Source organism: Rhincodon typus, chromosome 12, assembly GCF_021869965.1.
Source record: "Rhincodon typus isolate 14 chromosome 12, sRhiTyp1.1, whole genome shotgun sequence".
Classification (NCBI taxonomy): domain Eukaryota; kingdom Metazoa; phylum Chordata; class Chondrichthyes; order Orectolobiformes; family Rhincodontidae; genus Rhincodon; species Rhincodon typus.
This window is the reverse complement of record NC_063343.1, coordinates 6,933,338-6,948,287: the sequence shown is the minus strand read 5'-3', so window position 1 is coordinate 6,948,287 and position 14,950 is coordinate 6,933,338.

Sequence of the window (14,950 nt, the reverse complement as noted above, 5' to 3'; positions counted from 1 at the left end):
GAGTGTGCGTGTGAGTGTGTGTGCCTATGTGAGTGAGTGCATGAGTGTGTGTGTGTGTGAGAGTGTGCGTGTGAGTATGTGAGTGTGTGTGCCTGTTCTGTGTGTGTATATGTGTGAGTGTGTGTGTGTGTGTGTGTGTGTGTGTGTGTGTGTTTAATGTTAACCTTCCCCCTGAGGTGTCAGGATCTGGACTGGTCAGGAATGGAGGAGATGGCCTTGATAATGCTTCCTCCGAGTGCTCTCATCCTACGTGTGTGTGTGCGTGTGTGTGTGCATGAGTGTGTGTGAGTATATATATGTGTGTGCACTTGCATGTGTGTATGTGTGTGTGTGGTTGTGTGTGTGTGTGTGTGTGTGCATGTGTGTGTGCATGTGAGTGCGTGCATATGTGAGTGAGTGTGTGCATGTGAGTGTGTACATGTGTGAGTGTGTGAGTGAATGTGTGTGTGTGTGTATGTATGTGATGTTTGTGTGTGAGTGTGTGTGTGTGCATATGAGTGTGTGCATGTGTGAGTGTGTGTGTGAGTGTATGTGAGTGAGTATGTGTGTGTGTGAGTGGTTGCATGTGTGTGTGTGTGTGAGTGTGTGTGTGTGAGTGTGTGCATGTGAGTGTGTGCATGTGTGAGTGAGTGTGTTTGTGCATGTGAGTGTGTGCATGTGTGAGTGTGTGTGTGTGTGTGTGTGAGTGTGTTTGTGTGTGTGTGTGTGTGTGTCCGTGTGTGTGTGTATGCCTAAGGATTGTTGAAACAGAGCTGCCATCTCTGGTAATATCCACTAGCCATTGCCACCACGATGGCAGCACGGTGCCTCCGATGTTAGCACTGCCTCACAGTGCTAGGTTTTTGGTTTCTATTCCATCCTCAAGCAACTCTCTGTTTGGAGTTATCATGTTCTCCCCACGTCCATATGGGTTTCATCCAGGTGCTCCAGTTTTCTCCTACAGTTAAAAGATGTGCAGGCTAGGTGGAAAAGCCATGGGAAATGCAGAATTACAGGGACAGGGCAGGGGGATGGGGCTGGGAGGGAAGATCAGAGGGTCAGTGCGAACTCGATGGGCTGAACGACCTGCTCCCACGCTGGTGCGATGCTGAGACCCTATGATTGATTTCATTGGTTGCTCCTTCAAATCAGGAGATAATTATTCAGATTAAATATAACAGGCATAATGGCAGTATCTTATGAAATAAGTAAAGGATGCTTTGACTATGGGACCAAGGGGGAATGAGGTGTTGAATGTTGCTGATTGTAAGAGTGGGTGTGGATGATATGCTCTCCCAGTTGTGGATAGTCACAGTCACTGTCACTATCACAACACTTGTGTGTGTACAAAGAAATCCTAGATGCAAAAGGAAGGTGAGAGCGTGTCCTGCAGTTTGTTTAGAATGAAGGGAAATCAGGAATGAGAAACAAACAGTCAAACTTAAGGATCTTAATCGCTTAATAAACTGGAGAGTTGGTCATCCTACAAAGTCCTTTTTTTTAACGAAAGGGGATAGTTGTGACTATAGGCCCATTGGCTTGACTTAAGTAATGAGAGTATCATTAAAATTGTCATGTGACAAATTAGACAGAGATCTTATCAGGGAAACCTGATACAACTTTCTGAAAGGCCTTTTGAAAAGATATTCAGGTTGAAGATGCAGGTGAAGTAAAATACAGTTATTCCTCGTATCTGTGAGGGTTCCGTTCCTGAGCATGTGAGTGTGAAGTTTGTTTAAAAATAAGTTAAAAATCCTGGAAATGCCAGTTTTGCACGTGGATGTTGAATTTTGTTGTTTCTTATTTTTTGGCACAGATAGGCGAATTCGCAATTCTTGATTTCACAATACAGAGGATATTTCCTTGTAGGTCCTATACTTTCACAGCCCAATTTAATATAAAATAAATCATGTAAATTTGTCAGTCTTGGTATGGCCCGGTTCAAATATTGTGCCCGGGCTTGAAAACCAGTGGGGGTTATTGAGACTTTGGAAAGCATAACAAGAGAGCCATGTGATCAATTTCCAACTTGAAATATCTCAGCACCTAGGATTAGCTCAAAGAGTTTGGCTTGTACATTTTCAAAATGTGTAGCCTCTGAGGTCTATAAAATAATGAAAGGTCTAGATTTTGTTTATGTGAATGAATGGAACTGGACAGGCGAGAAAGAACAGGGGAGGCCAGTGATGGAGGTCATCCTTTACAAGGGTAGAGTTAGATTAGATGGTCAGAGGCTTTCTTTTTCCCACAACCACAGTTGTTGTCTCATGTTTTGAATGAAAGCTAAAGTCACCATCGTCCCACTCTTTCATCAGTGAGAGGTACAACTGGTGGTGAGTTTAACCTAAGGGTCACCACACCTTAAGCACAGGGCAACTTTGAGAAGGCAGGACCCTTATGGTGGCCTCAATCATCCAGGAATTGTTACTGATTCACTGGATGTCTTACATAAGGGGCTTTACCTGTCTCTGGCTCATGAAGAGATCACCCTGGATAAACGTTAAGTGCCCTATAACACAAATCAGAGCCTAAGAACTTCTTGGACTTGATTCGATCATCTCCAGGTATTGAGGGCTGGCAGTGGAATATTGTTGTCCTTTTCCTCTCTGCAATACTTTGTCTGTTATAGGACTTTATATAGAATCCTTACTATTCGGTACATCAACTCCACACCAACCCTTCGAAGATCATCCCACCCAGACCCAATACCCTATCCTAACCAGGTAACCCTGAATAGCCCATGGCTAACACACACAACCAGGGACACTATGGGCAATTTCCCATGGCCAACCCTCCTAACTTGCATATCCTTGGACTGATGGAGAAAACTGGAGCACGCAGAGGAAACCCACACAGACACGGGGAGAATGTGCAAACTCCACACAGACAGTTGCGCGAGGATGGAATCAAACCCGGGTTCCTGGCTCTGTGAGGCAGCAGTGCTAACCACTGAGCCACTGTGCCACCCAGACAGATAGTCTTGTGAGTTTATTCCCTCTCTCAGCATAGTGTTGGTGTCCCAGATGCGGTGCTAGCTGAAACAGCATTGTTGACTTGAGGTGGTCCTGGCAATTTCTCTCGTCAGTGAGAATACCTTGAAACTTGAAGCCGGACGTTCTGACATGTATCTGAGAAGCACAGCTGGCTGAGCTGGAAAAATAACATCACAGCTAGAGGCATTGACTGTAAAAAAGGTCCTTCAGAGTTTCCTGGAACTGATGGCTGAAAAAGAATGAAACTTAGTAAGCTAAAGACAGACTAAATACTTAAATAAATGCAAAATACCTTAGATACTGGGAACCTGTTATTATAAAAAGGAGAATGTTGTAGGTGTGGTAGTATCTTTGGAGAGAGACAAGTTAACCTTTGAAGTCTGGTATGACTCTTCTTCAATTCACAAAATTTTAACTTGCTTTCTCATTCTACAGATACTGCCAGACATTCTGAGATTCTCTGACCAAATAATTAACTCAAAACCTCTGGGTCTTGGGTTTAGTTGCATCTGCATCTTAGACTCAGCCATGGTTCAGTGGTAAAATTTACATCTGTAAGCCAGACCAAAACAAACCTTGCATCTACACTTGATTGTCAATACAGTAAAACAAACAAGAATACATGAACAATAATACGATTTCGATGCAATGTCAAACAGAAATTGACATTGAGCTACCTGAGGAGGAGTGGGATCCGCTCATGACTCTCCTCTGAGCAATTAGAGATGGATAATAAATGCTGACCTAGCCAGTGGCTCATACATCCACAAATGGCTGAACAAAATCTCTGAAGGGAGATGACTAAAATCGTGGTGCATTACAGTATCAATGGATAATGAAATTGTTTTTCCGGAAGTTGAAGGCAATGTCTTTGGTCTTGCTACATTTTCGTCGAAAACCAGCCAAAATCAGTCATGCGTGATGAAAAATCAGAGGCAATGGAGCTGTCACAGGAGTTAATAGCGAGGGAGAAATGGGTGGCATTAGCAGACATTGGGAGGCAAAGTCCTAGTGGTATTATTGCTGGACTATTAACCCAGAACCACCCTATTATCCTGGGGACCTGAGTTCAAATTCCGTCACAGCAGATGGTGGAATCTGAATTCAATAAAAAGATGTAGGGATGTAGGGAAGGAAAACTGCCATCCTTACCCTGGTCCGGCCTACATGTGACTCCAGACCCACAGCAATGTGGTTGACTCTCCACTGCCCACTGGCCAATTAGGGACAATAAGTGCCAGCCTGGTCGGTGATGCCCTTATCCCATGAAAGAAGAATGAATAAAAGAAATATGGAAAGTGAAGTGGACCCCAATGACATTGCTAAAGAACCACAGTAGATGAGAATTTGGAGGGTTGTGAGGGATAGGTCCTTGAGGGACACATAGAATCCCTAGAGTGTGGAAGCAGGCCATTTGGCCCATCAAGTCCACACCAGCCCTTTGAAAAGCATCCCACCCAGACCCACACCCCCTACCCTAACCCTGTAACCCCACATTTCTCATCACTAACTCACCTAGCCTGCACATCCCTGGACACTATGAGCAATTTAGCATGGCCAACCCACCTAACCTGCATACCTTTGGACTGTGGGTGGAAACTGAGCACCCAGAGGAAACCCAAGCAGACACGGAGACAATGTGCAAACTCCACACAGTTACCTGAGGGTGGAGTTGAGCCTGGGTCCCTGGGGCAGCGGTAATAACCGCTGAGCCACCGTACCTCCCCTCGAGAAGGAAAGCTGCAACATTGGAATAAGAAGCCATTGTATATGATTCTTTGTCGACAGCTGGTTGGATAAGAATGAGTACAGGATGACATATGATGTAGGAGAGGATTAAGTGCAATAAATTGTGTCAATGGCTACAGAATGGTCAGGAGGAATAATGAGCCTGTCATGTTCAGTTACTTAGGGTGTCATCTGTGTCCTTCACAGGTACTGTTCTAGTACAGGTTGTTAGGTGGAAACCTAAAAGGAGAGATTTATAAGTGGAGTTGTGATTTTTGTTTATCTTATATCTCTCAGAGCAATACAGTTTCTAAGTGTGCAGCATTCAGACTTATCTCAGCTCACCCTCCCATAGCTCCTGAGCAGCCTGTTTACTTTAGCTCTAAGCCTACATGCCAGCTTACCCATTCGAGCACCGCGAGTAGAGCAGTCACGAGACTCACATAATCAAACATGGAAGGACACTACAGTCAGAAGGATGGAGAGAAAGGAGTGAACATGATAAACTGATAAGCAGTTGCTCAGTGAAGAAGCTGAGGAAAGAAAACAATCAAGGTAAAAACCAAAATAACTGCGGATGCTGTAAATCAGGAACAAAAACAAAGTTGCTGGAAAAGCTCAGCAGGTCTGGATTGTATCTGTGAAGGAAAAAACACAGTTAATGTTTCGGGTCCAGTGAGGAAGGGTCACCAGACCCAAAATGTTAACTCTGTTTTCTCCTTCATAGGTGCTGCCAAAACAATCAAGGTACAAGAAGCTTGAGGTGATATAGGGGTGGTGCATAAGAATGAGGATTAAATGAAAGATGAGGGGATGGAGGAGGGTGAAATGCATGAAGTATGGGGATGGACTATTGGTGGTATAGACCACACAGCCATTTATAGAGCCGTAGAATGATATGGTACAGAAACAGACCCTTTGGCCCAACCCATCCATGCCTCCAGGTTGCCTGAACTGAACTAGTCTCATTTGCCTGCGTCTGGCCCATATCCGTCTAAACCTTTCCTATCCATGTTCCTTCAAATGTCTTTTAAATGTTGTAAATGTACTCACTTCTACAATTTCCTCTGGCAGCTTGTTCCATATTAGGACCACCCTCTATGTGCCTCTCAGGTCCCTTTTACATCTTGCCCCTCTCACCTTAAAACTATGACCTTTGGACGCCCCTACCTTGGGGAAAAGACCTTGGCTGTTTGCCTCATCCATGCTCCTCATGATTTTAATAGCCTCAGCCTCCTACGCTCCATGTGAAAATAAGCCAGCAGGTAGAACAATGGCATTTGTACTTGTCAAGGATTCTTCTGTTCTTGCTTTACTGATCATGATTGTAATCACAAACATGTATTTCACATTTGTTAGACAGAACAGTCTCAAAGTCACATCTGTCTGCCTCAACCCCGGCATGAACTAGAAGCAGCAGAGGATTTCCTGGAGTGGTGCTGACTCAAATATTTTTAGACGAGAGAACTCTTCTTTGGAAGGATGAGGTTGAGTAATAATACCAGATGCAGTACCACAGACATTGAGGAAGTGGTTGTGCATTTCTTGTACACACTAAATATATAGTGACCATATATTTCAAAGCACACAAGCCACAGTTTGAGGGATGGGATTGGGACTGAATAGAGGAGGGGCTTCAGTGGAAGATAGAACATACAGTCTGCTATAACTGCCTCTCCCACCAACTTTATACTCATTGAGGCAAAGGCATTTTTCTTACATGGAATCCCTAGAGTCTGGAAGTAGGCCATTTCACCAATTCGAACCCACACCCACCCTCCCATCCCACTCAATCCCTGTAATGCTGCGCTTCCTATGGCTAAGCCACCTAACCTGCACCCTATAGGCAATTTAGTATGGCCAACCTACCTAACCTGCACATCTTTGGACTGTGGAAGGAAACAGGAGCACCTGAAGGAAACCCATGCAGGCACAGGGAGAACGTGCAAACTCCAAGCCTGGGATCAAACCCGGGTCCCTTCTGCTGTGAGGCAGCAGGACTAACCACTGAGCCACCATGCCGCCCATTTCCTACCAAACCAAATAGCACACAAGGATGAAATGAACCTTGATGATAACAATGATCAATACTCAAAAGCATGTTCCCTCAAAATCCTGCTGTTAGTTAATGGAAACCATAGCTCATCAAAACAGTTCTGTTAAAACACAGCAGGCTAGCTGGCTGTAGGTTTTATAACAGAGATTAAGAGGCAACATCATTGTTGGTTAAGTTGATCAGAGAATTTCAATAGAGCACAGTTGAGGGTTAATTATATTGCTGTTTGTAGGCAATTGCTGTGCAACAAAATGGCTGCCAAACCACTTTACAATACAATATTAACTAAACTTCAGAAAAGCACTTCATTGACTATTAGAGTGCATAAGGACGTCCTGAGGTTGTAAAACACCGGATATTGATGTTTGAGGCACCACAGGGCAGTCAAGCAGATGTGGCTACAGAATGGATAAACATGATCTGAGTTGGTCATCTGAAGCAAAATGGGAGGTGGCTTCGATGATATGACCATCTGATCCCAATCTAGGAATCCATTTATCAAAATGATTAGGTAACTGGAGCATCACCCATTTCCTGTTTGGGGGTGGGGGTGGGGTATCTACCTTAGCCTGGCTGAGGAATCCTGGCCAGTGAATTGGCCGGAGCTGGAGGCCTCGATACAGGACTACTCCAAGTGTTATCCTACAGGATCAAAGTGCTGCCCATAAACCAACCAGTGGCCTCCATGCTGTAGTACCAGCTGCTCCCGTTGACCCCTCCTCCTGGTTTCGACACAAAAATCCAGAGAACGTTGGTTCATTTCTCCCAGGACGAGGAGATGCACTGCTTCACTGCAGAGGTTCGGATTTTCCTCCATTGAGGAAGATGGTCAGTCGCTGGTGTTCCTCCACACCCAGGGAGTGACTTTACGCCTTCGGACCCTGCAGCGACACCTTTACATCGAGCCTCCCCCCCCCGCCCCCAGGCGGTGTGTCCTGGTAACCGATTTTTTACTGCGACCTCAGTCACAACATGCAGGCCCTGTTCATGGACCATGAGCATTTTCCAGTCTCCCTCAGGACGCTGCCTGTCTTTTACCAGGATCTGACCAATGTCTGGAACCTGGTCGATAAGTGTTGTGTCTTCCGCCATCAAGAGCAGCTGCTATCATCGGAGAGACACTGCTCGGGAATCCGCACTGCCACCATCGTGGAGGAGGGGTGGGTCATTGCCATGGGGGTGACCAGATTCAGGTGCATGCTGGGTGGGAGGTGTCCAGCTTGGGTGCTAGACAGTCCTTTCGCAACCTCAGTTTTCCCCGAGAGCATTCTACAGCTGATGTTGCGATCATTGCCATCTTGTCAGGCTCCACAAACAGCAGTGAGATAATACATTAAAACAAGATGGCCTGAGAACCTGAGTGTGTGATGTTGGTTTAAGGGTAAAGCCAATGAAGGCACAGAAAATGGTTGAGACCTAAATATTTAACACTTTCAAGAAGGAATTAAATTTCATTCTTAGGGCTAAAGGGCTCAAAGGCTATGGAGGGAAAACAGGAACAGTGGACTGAGTTGGGTGAATGGCTGGCAAAGTGCCAAATGGCCTACTCCGGCTCCCATTTCCTATGCTTCTATGTAAAATTCCTCAATAAGAACTCCCCTGTTATGTGGAGATAGTAAGAACTGCCAAAGCTGGAGTCAGAGATAACACAGTGTAGAGCTGGATGAACACAGCAGGCCAGGCAGCATCGGAGGAGCAGGAAAGCTGCCGTTTCGGGCCTAGACCCTTCTTCAGAAATGGGCCCAACCCGAAATGTCAACTTTCCTGCTGCTCTGATGCTGCCTGGCCTGCTGTGTTCCTCCAGCTCCGCACTGTGTTATCCCCTGTTATGCGATTTTTTTACATCTATGTGACGCTGTGTATCTCTAACATCTCACTCAAAAGGATGTATTCATTCCTAGCAGGCTCAGGAAGTTTGAAGGGGGAAGCAGGTTCATTGCCTGCTCCCCAACCCCACCAACCACCTCCATATCTCGGGTAAGGTGAAGGACTGGCCAGGGGATGCAAATCGAATCGCAGGCCAAGGGTAGGGTGTACCGCAGCAGTGAGGTCAGACAATGAAGTTGAAATGTGATCAAGGGATCAATTTAATGATGCCACGCACTGGGAGTGGCATACCCAAGGGGGCAGGAACTTTCACCTGGCAGGCATTAAGAATTGAGGCAAGGCTGCACTGATTTCAGGAGTAGAGAACCAATAGGGCAGAATGTCAATTATTAGCCTGTGACTCTTGTGCCAAACATGTCTCATTCCAACTATTTGATCCTCCCATCAAGGGCATTGTTTTTTTCCCCATGGAACCCCTACAGTATAGAAGCAGACCATTCAACCCATCGAGTCCACACCAACCCTCCAAAGAACATCCCACCCAGACCCAACCCTCCTATCCTATCCCTATAGCCCTGCATTTCCCAGGGCTAACCCACCTAGCCTGCACACCCCTGGACACAGATCCTTGAAGACATCAGGACAGGTGAACAGGGTGGTTAAGAGGCAAACGGGATATGTGACTTTATTCATTCCGGCATTGAAGACAAGAGTTGGGTGTTTATGATGGAGCTGTGTACAAAGTAAATTAGGCCACAACTGGAGTACTGTGGACAGTTCCGCTTGCTACACTGTATGAAGGATGTGATAGCACTGCAGAGGTTGCAGAGGAGATTCACCAGGATGTCACATGGGCTGGATCGTATCAGCTATAAGGAAAGATTAGACAGGCTGGAGTTGTTTTCCTTAGAACAGAGAAGGCTGAGGGAGTTCCTGATTGAGGTCTACAAAATTATGAGAGGCATAGATTGGCTCAAACTGCATTAAATATTTTCCCTTTATGGAAAGATCAATAGCCAAGGGAGATTGATTTAAGGTAAGGGGCAGCACAAAGGGATTTAAGGGGAAATTATTTCGCCCAGAAGGTGGTGTGTACCTGGAGCTACTGCCAAAAAGGGCAGTAGATGCAGGAAACATTATAACAATTAAGGAGGATTCAGATGAATCCTTGAAATGTCAATAACTTACATGGCTGTGGACCAAGGGCTGGGGATAAGATTAGATGGATGCTTGATGACTAGCAATGACATGGTCGGTTGACGGGGCTCTTTCAATGCTGTAATTTTCTACGACTGTATGACTCACGATGTCTTTTATTTTCCTATTCGACCAGTCTTTCACCTCAGGCTCTGCAAGTTTGGGTAAAGTCACAAAGAAAAGATCCCAAATCTAAGCTCATTGGTGTGGAGGTTGAGGGGGAAGGGGGGGTTCCTAACCAAGATCCCCCTGCTAAAATGATGAAGGGGCTGAAATACCATGGAAACTTTGCTCACCATAATGTCATGGGTACAAGTTGTTCTATGGTCACACCAACCCACTGCCCTGCCTGATCTGCTTCCCGTGATAAAGATTGCTAACAACATCCTCTGTAAGGGCAGGAAACTATTGGCCTAGTTTGCAGACGAAACCAATTCCTTGTCAAATTAGAAGAATGTAAGAAGGTGTAGCTGTGTGCTAGTATCTAGTTATACTTTCTATTGATATAACGGACATTGTTACAGAGGTTTTGAGGAGGACCATATATTCAGAACCCTAAGTTGCTCTGCCTACAAGTCATCATCACAGTAGAGTGGTTCTTATGTCACTCCTCAGTATTAACCCTTTCATGTTGTGACCAGACAAGCTGCTCAAAATGGTGGACTTACAAAATGCCAGGTAATAACTAAAGCATGCTGGGAAATCGAGCCAAGCATTGGCCAAAAGTATCTGTGCTAAAAAAAGGCAAGCTATAGACAGGCTGCAGCTTCAGAGAGCACATATATAATCAGCACAGGCCATCTCCAAGGCAATAGGAAACAATGGGTTGTTTCCCAGAATAAAGGGGTGCCTCACACGCCTTTAGTTGGGAAAGGCCACCTGACCTGGTGCACCTAACACCTTCAGGAATGGAGGACCAAGGACCACCCCACCATCAACACATCAACACCTGATTGGGCCGGATCGATCAGGGTGACCGATCCATTGGTAGGAATTGAAGATCTTCCCAAGGTGGGGGAGGCTAAAACGTCCAGGTATAAGAATCGATGCAATGCCACCTCAGGAGCAGTAACTCGAGACCAACTCGTGAAGAAAAGATGACTCTGAGGCCACCGGGAGAAGAAGACCAGGCAATCATCGCCTTGTGGATCAAGGCCAAGATCTAGTGTGGTGGTATTTGATCATTCACAGTTAAGTATAAGGTAGTTAATTAGATTTATTGTGTTAATTGTTAGTTTGTAGTGTATTTTGTTGTTATAGCATTAATTGTGTTGAAGTAGATAAAGATCACTTCTCATTACCATTAACAGTTGACTCACCGTTTCTTTGCTGGAAGAAAGGTTAAAACACACAGTGTGGTAGGTGCAACAACATCCTTTATACATTATCTCCCTCCAACTTTATTACCTCTTGCCACCATTTTACATCTATGCACATAATTTTTTTTACCCTATCCTCCCACGTCCCCCATCCCAGCCCTTGACAGCTCCTTTTCTCCCCCACCCAAGAATCCGACTTTATAAATTCAGGCAATCTGTTGATATTCTTTCAAAATGTCTTCACTTCAGGCTTGGGGACTGGTAGTTTTCTGGGTAGAAGACTTTACATTTTGATTCTCCTCCTGACAGTCAAACTTTGAGATTTACGTCACACATAGACACGGTGGTCAAAAAGGCGTTTGGCACACTTGCCTTCATTGCTCAGACCTTTGAGCATAGGAGTTGGCAGGCCGTGCTGAGGTTGTATAGGACATTGGTGAGGCCTCCTCTGGAATACTGTGTCTAGTTCTGGTCATCCAGTTATAGGAAGGATATTATCAAGCTGAAGAGGGTTCAGAAGAGAGTTATCACGATGTTGCTGAGTATGGAAGGTTTCAGTTATGAAGAAAGGGTGGATAGGTTGGGACTTTTTTTTACTGGCGTGCAAGTGGCATGACCTTATAGAGGATTATAAAATCATGAGGGTATAGATAGGGTTAATGGTGGTTGTCTTTTACCTAGGATAGGGGATTTCAAGACTACAGGGCGCATTTCTAAGGTGAGAGGAGAGACCTCTAAAAATGACATGAGGGGCAATTTTCTTACAGAGAAAAAACTGAAAGAACTGCAGATGCTGTAAATCAGGAACATAAACAAATTTGCTGGAAAAGCTCAGCAGGTCTGGCAGCATCTGTTAACGTTTTGGGTCCTGTGACCCTTTCTCAGAGAAAACGTTAACTCTGTTTCTTACAGAGAGGGTGGTTTGGGTGTGGATAGAACTTCTTGAGGTACAGTTACAGCATTTAAAAGACATTTGGATAAGTACATGAATAGGAAAGGTTTGGAGGGATATGGGCCAGGAGCAGACGAGTGGGACTAGTTTAGTTTAGGATTATGTTCAGCATGGACTGGTTGGACCGAAGGGTCTGTTTCCATGCTGTATGGCTGTATGGGTGGATTCTCTCTGTCCGTGCTTGCCCTATGCAGCAACAAAAGAAGAACGAATCATTGTGCCAATAATGTTGTTCTTCCATTCTCTGACATGCTCATCATTTAAAATGGGAGGGGTGTTTGTAGGTGGAAACACATTCTTCATTTAATAACTGCATCCCAGGTGATGAAGGGTGAGGGGCTGAGTTACTTTTACAGGATTCACTCTGGGTGTTTATCATTGAAGCTGGCTACAAGTTTGGCAATACAACTTCCCCGCTTTCCCCAATAAAAGAGAAGTGTTGGAAGCATCTTGTTTAAGGGCTCCCTCGTCATATCATTGCTAAACATCCCACTAACACACTGTGGATCAGAGGATTAATCCAGGAGCAATTAAGGAAAAAACACCAGATGCATCATTTTAGGATGAACGGTCAGGAGGTTTAGAGGGGATTTGAGGAACAATGTTTTCACCCAGAGAATGGTGGGGTTCTGGAATACACTGCTTGGGAAGGTAGATTTTTTTTAATTCACTTATAGGGTGTGGGCGTTGCTGGCTGACCAGCATTTCTTGCCCATCCCTAGTTGCCCCTTGAGAAGGTGGTGGTGATCTGCCTTCTTGAACCGCTGCAGTCCTCCTGCTGTGGGTTCACCCACAATGCTATTAGGGAGGGAATTCCAGGATTTTGACCCAGTGACAGAGAAAGAGCAGCGATATATTTCCAAGTCAGGATGGTGAGTGGCTTGAAAGGGAACTTGCAGGTGATGGTGTTCCCATGTATCTGCTACCCTTGTCCTTCTAGATGGAGGTGGTCATGAGTTTGGAAGGTGATGCCAAAGGATCTTAGAGAAGTGAAATTTTGCAGTGTATGTTGTAGTTAGTACACAGTGCTGCTACTAGCATCGATGGTGGAGGGAGTGGGTGCTTGTAGATGTGGTTCCAATAAGTGGGCTGCTTTGTCCTGGATGTTTGAACTGAACTGAATTGTATTAGCTTTACTGTCACATGTACCAACATGCCGACAGTGAAAAGTTTACAAGTTGCCACTTAGAACACCATCTTAGGTACCAAGGTACCGAGGTGCAGGTTCAGGAATACAAATTCTTGGGGAAAAAAAAATAAAAAAAAAGTCTAGCATTACAGACCTTCAAAGCTACAAAATCATGGTAATAAATTAGAAAACCAAAATAACAGCCCTTCCATGATAATATAATTAAGAAAAAGAAATTAACAAAAAGAGAATTTAAGGCAAAATCCACTTAATCCATTTCACGGCTCTGATCTTGAGGACCCGACCCCAACAAATCCTCCCCGTATTGGAATCCTGGCCCAGAGTCACTGGCACCGAAGGAAAAACTGCCTGGAGTCACAGATCGAGAGAAGCCACCTCATGGAGACCCAGTCCGCTGCCAATGAAGGGAGCCACATGCTGGACCAGACCATCCATGCCACTGCGAAGACACTACAGAAGCCTCAAGGAAGACCTGGGCCATTGGAATGCCAGGCCAGGCTCCCACCTCACCCGAAGCAGTGCCGTTGAAGGACCCACCAGGACACAACCATGAGGAACAGCCGGATCCCCAGCGCACCCTCCACTGCAGCAGCCCCTCGGAACTTCCGTCCTCACCCAAAGCTGCCAAGAAGATAAGAAGAACTTGACGTTGAGCCGGCACTAGGACCACCTCAATGGTGCAGAAGCTGCCGGGAACCTGAACTCGCCTCTGACATCACTGCCATGAGTTCACGCCGCTGGGTCTACACGCCAACGCCGCAACTGAGCTCTTCACCAAGAGAGGTAAGTAAAATAAAATAAAAGAGAAAAGAAAAGACAGAAGAAAAGAGAAAATAGAAAAGAAAAGCGAGCGGACTCAGAAGCCCTACTCTGCCACCATCTGAGTGTTGTTGGGGCTGCACCCATCCAGGCAAGTGGGGAGTATTCCATCACACTCCTGACTTGTGCCTTGTAGATGGTGGACAGGCTTTGGGGAGTCAGGAGGTGAGTTACTCATCTCAGTATTCCTAGCCTCTGACCAGCTCTTGTAGCCATTATATTTATATGATGAGTCCAGTTAAGTTTCTGGTCAATGGTAACCCCCACAATGTGAGTAGTGGAAGATTCAGTGATGGTAACACCGTTGAATGCAAAGTAGAGATGGTCATTACCTAGCACTTGTGTGGTGTGAGTGATAGAGTCATACAGCACAGTCCTAAACTATACTTGCCACTTGTCAGCCCAAGCCTGCATATTGTCCAGATCTTGTGGCATTGGAACACGGACTGCTTCAGTATCTGAGGAGACATGAATGGTGCTGAACATTGTGCAATCATCAGCGAACATCCCCATTTCCGACCTTATGATGGAGCGAAGGTGAGACAGCTGAAGGTGGTTAGGCCTAGGACACTACCCTGAGGAAACCCTGCAGAGATGTCCTGGTACTGAGCTGACTGACCTCCAACAACCACAATCACCTTCCTTTAGGCCCCCTGATACCCATTGATTCCAGTTTTGCTAGGGCTCCTTGATGCCACTCTCGGTCGAATGCAGCCTTGATATCAAGGGCTTTCACTCTCACCTCACCTCTGGAATTCAGCTCTTTTATCCATGTTTAAACAAAGTCTGTGATGAGGTCAGTAGCTGATTGGCCCTGGGTGTCACTGAGCAGATTATTGCTGAGCAGGTGCTGCTTGAAAGCACTGTTGGTGACACCTTCCATCACTTTATTGATGATCGAGAGTAGACTGCTGGGGCTGGAATTGGCCA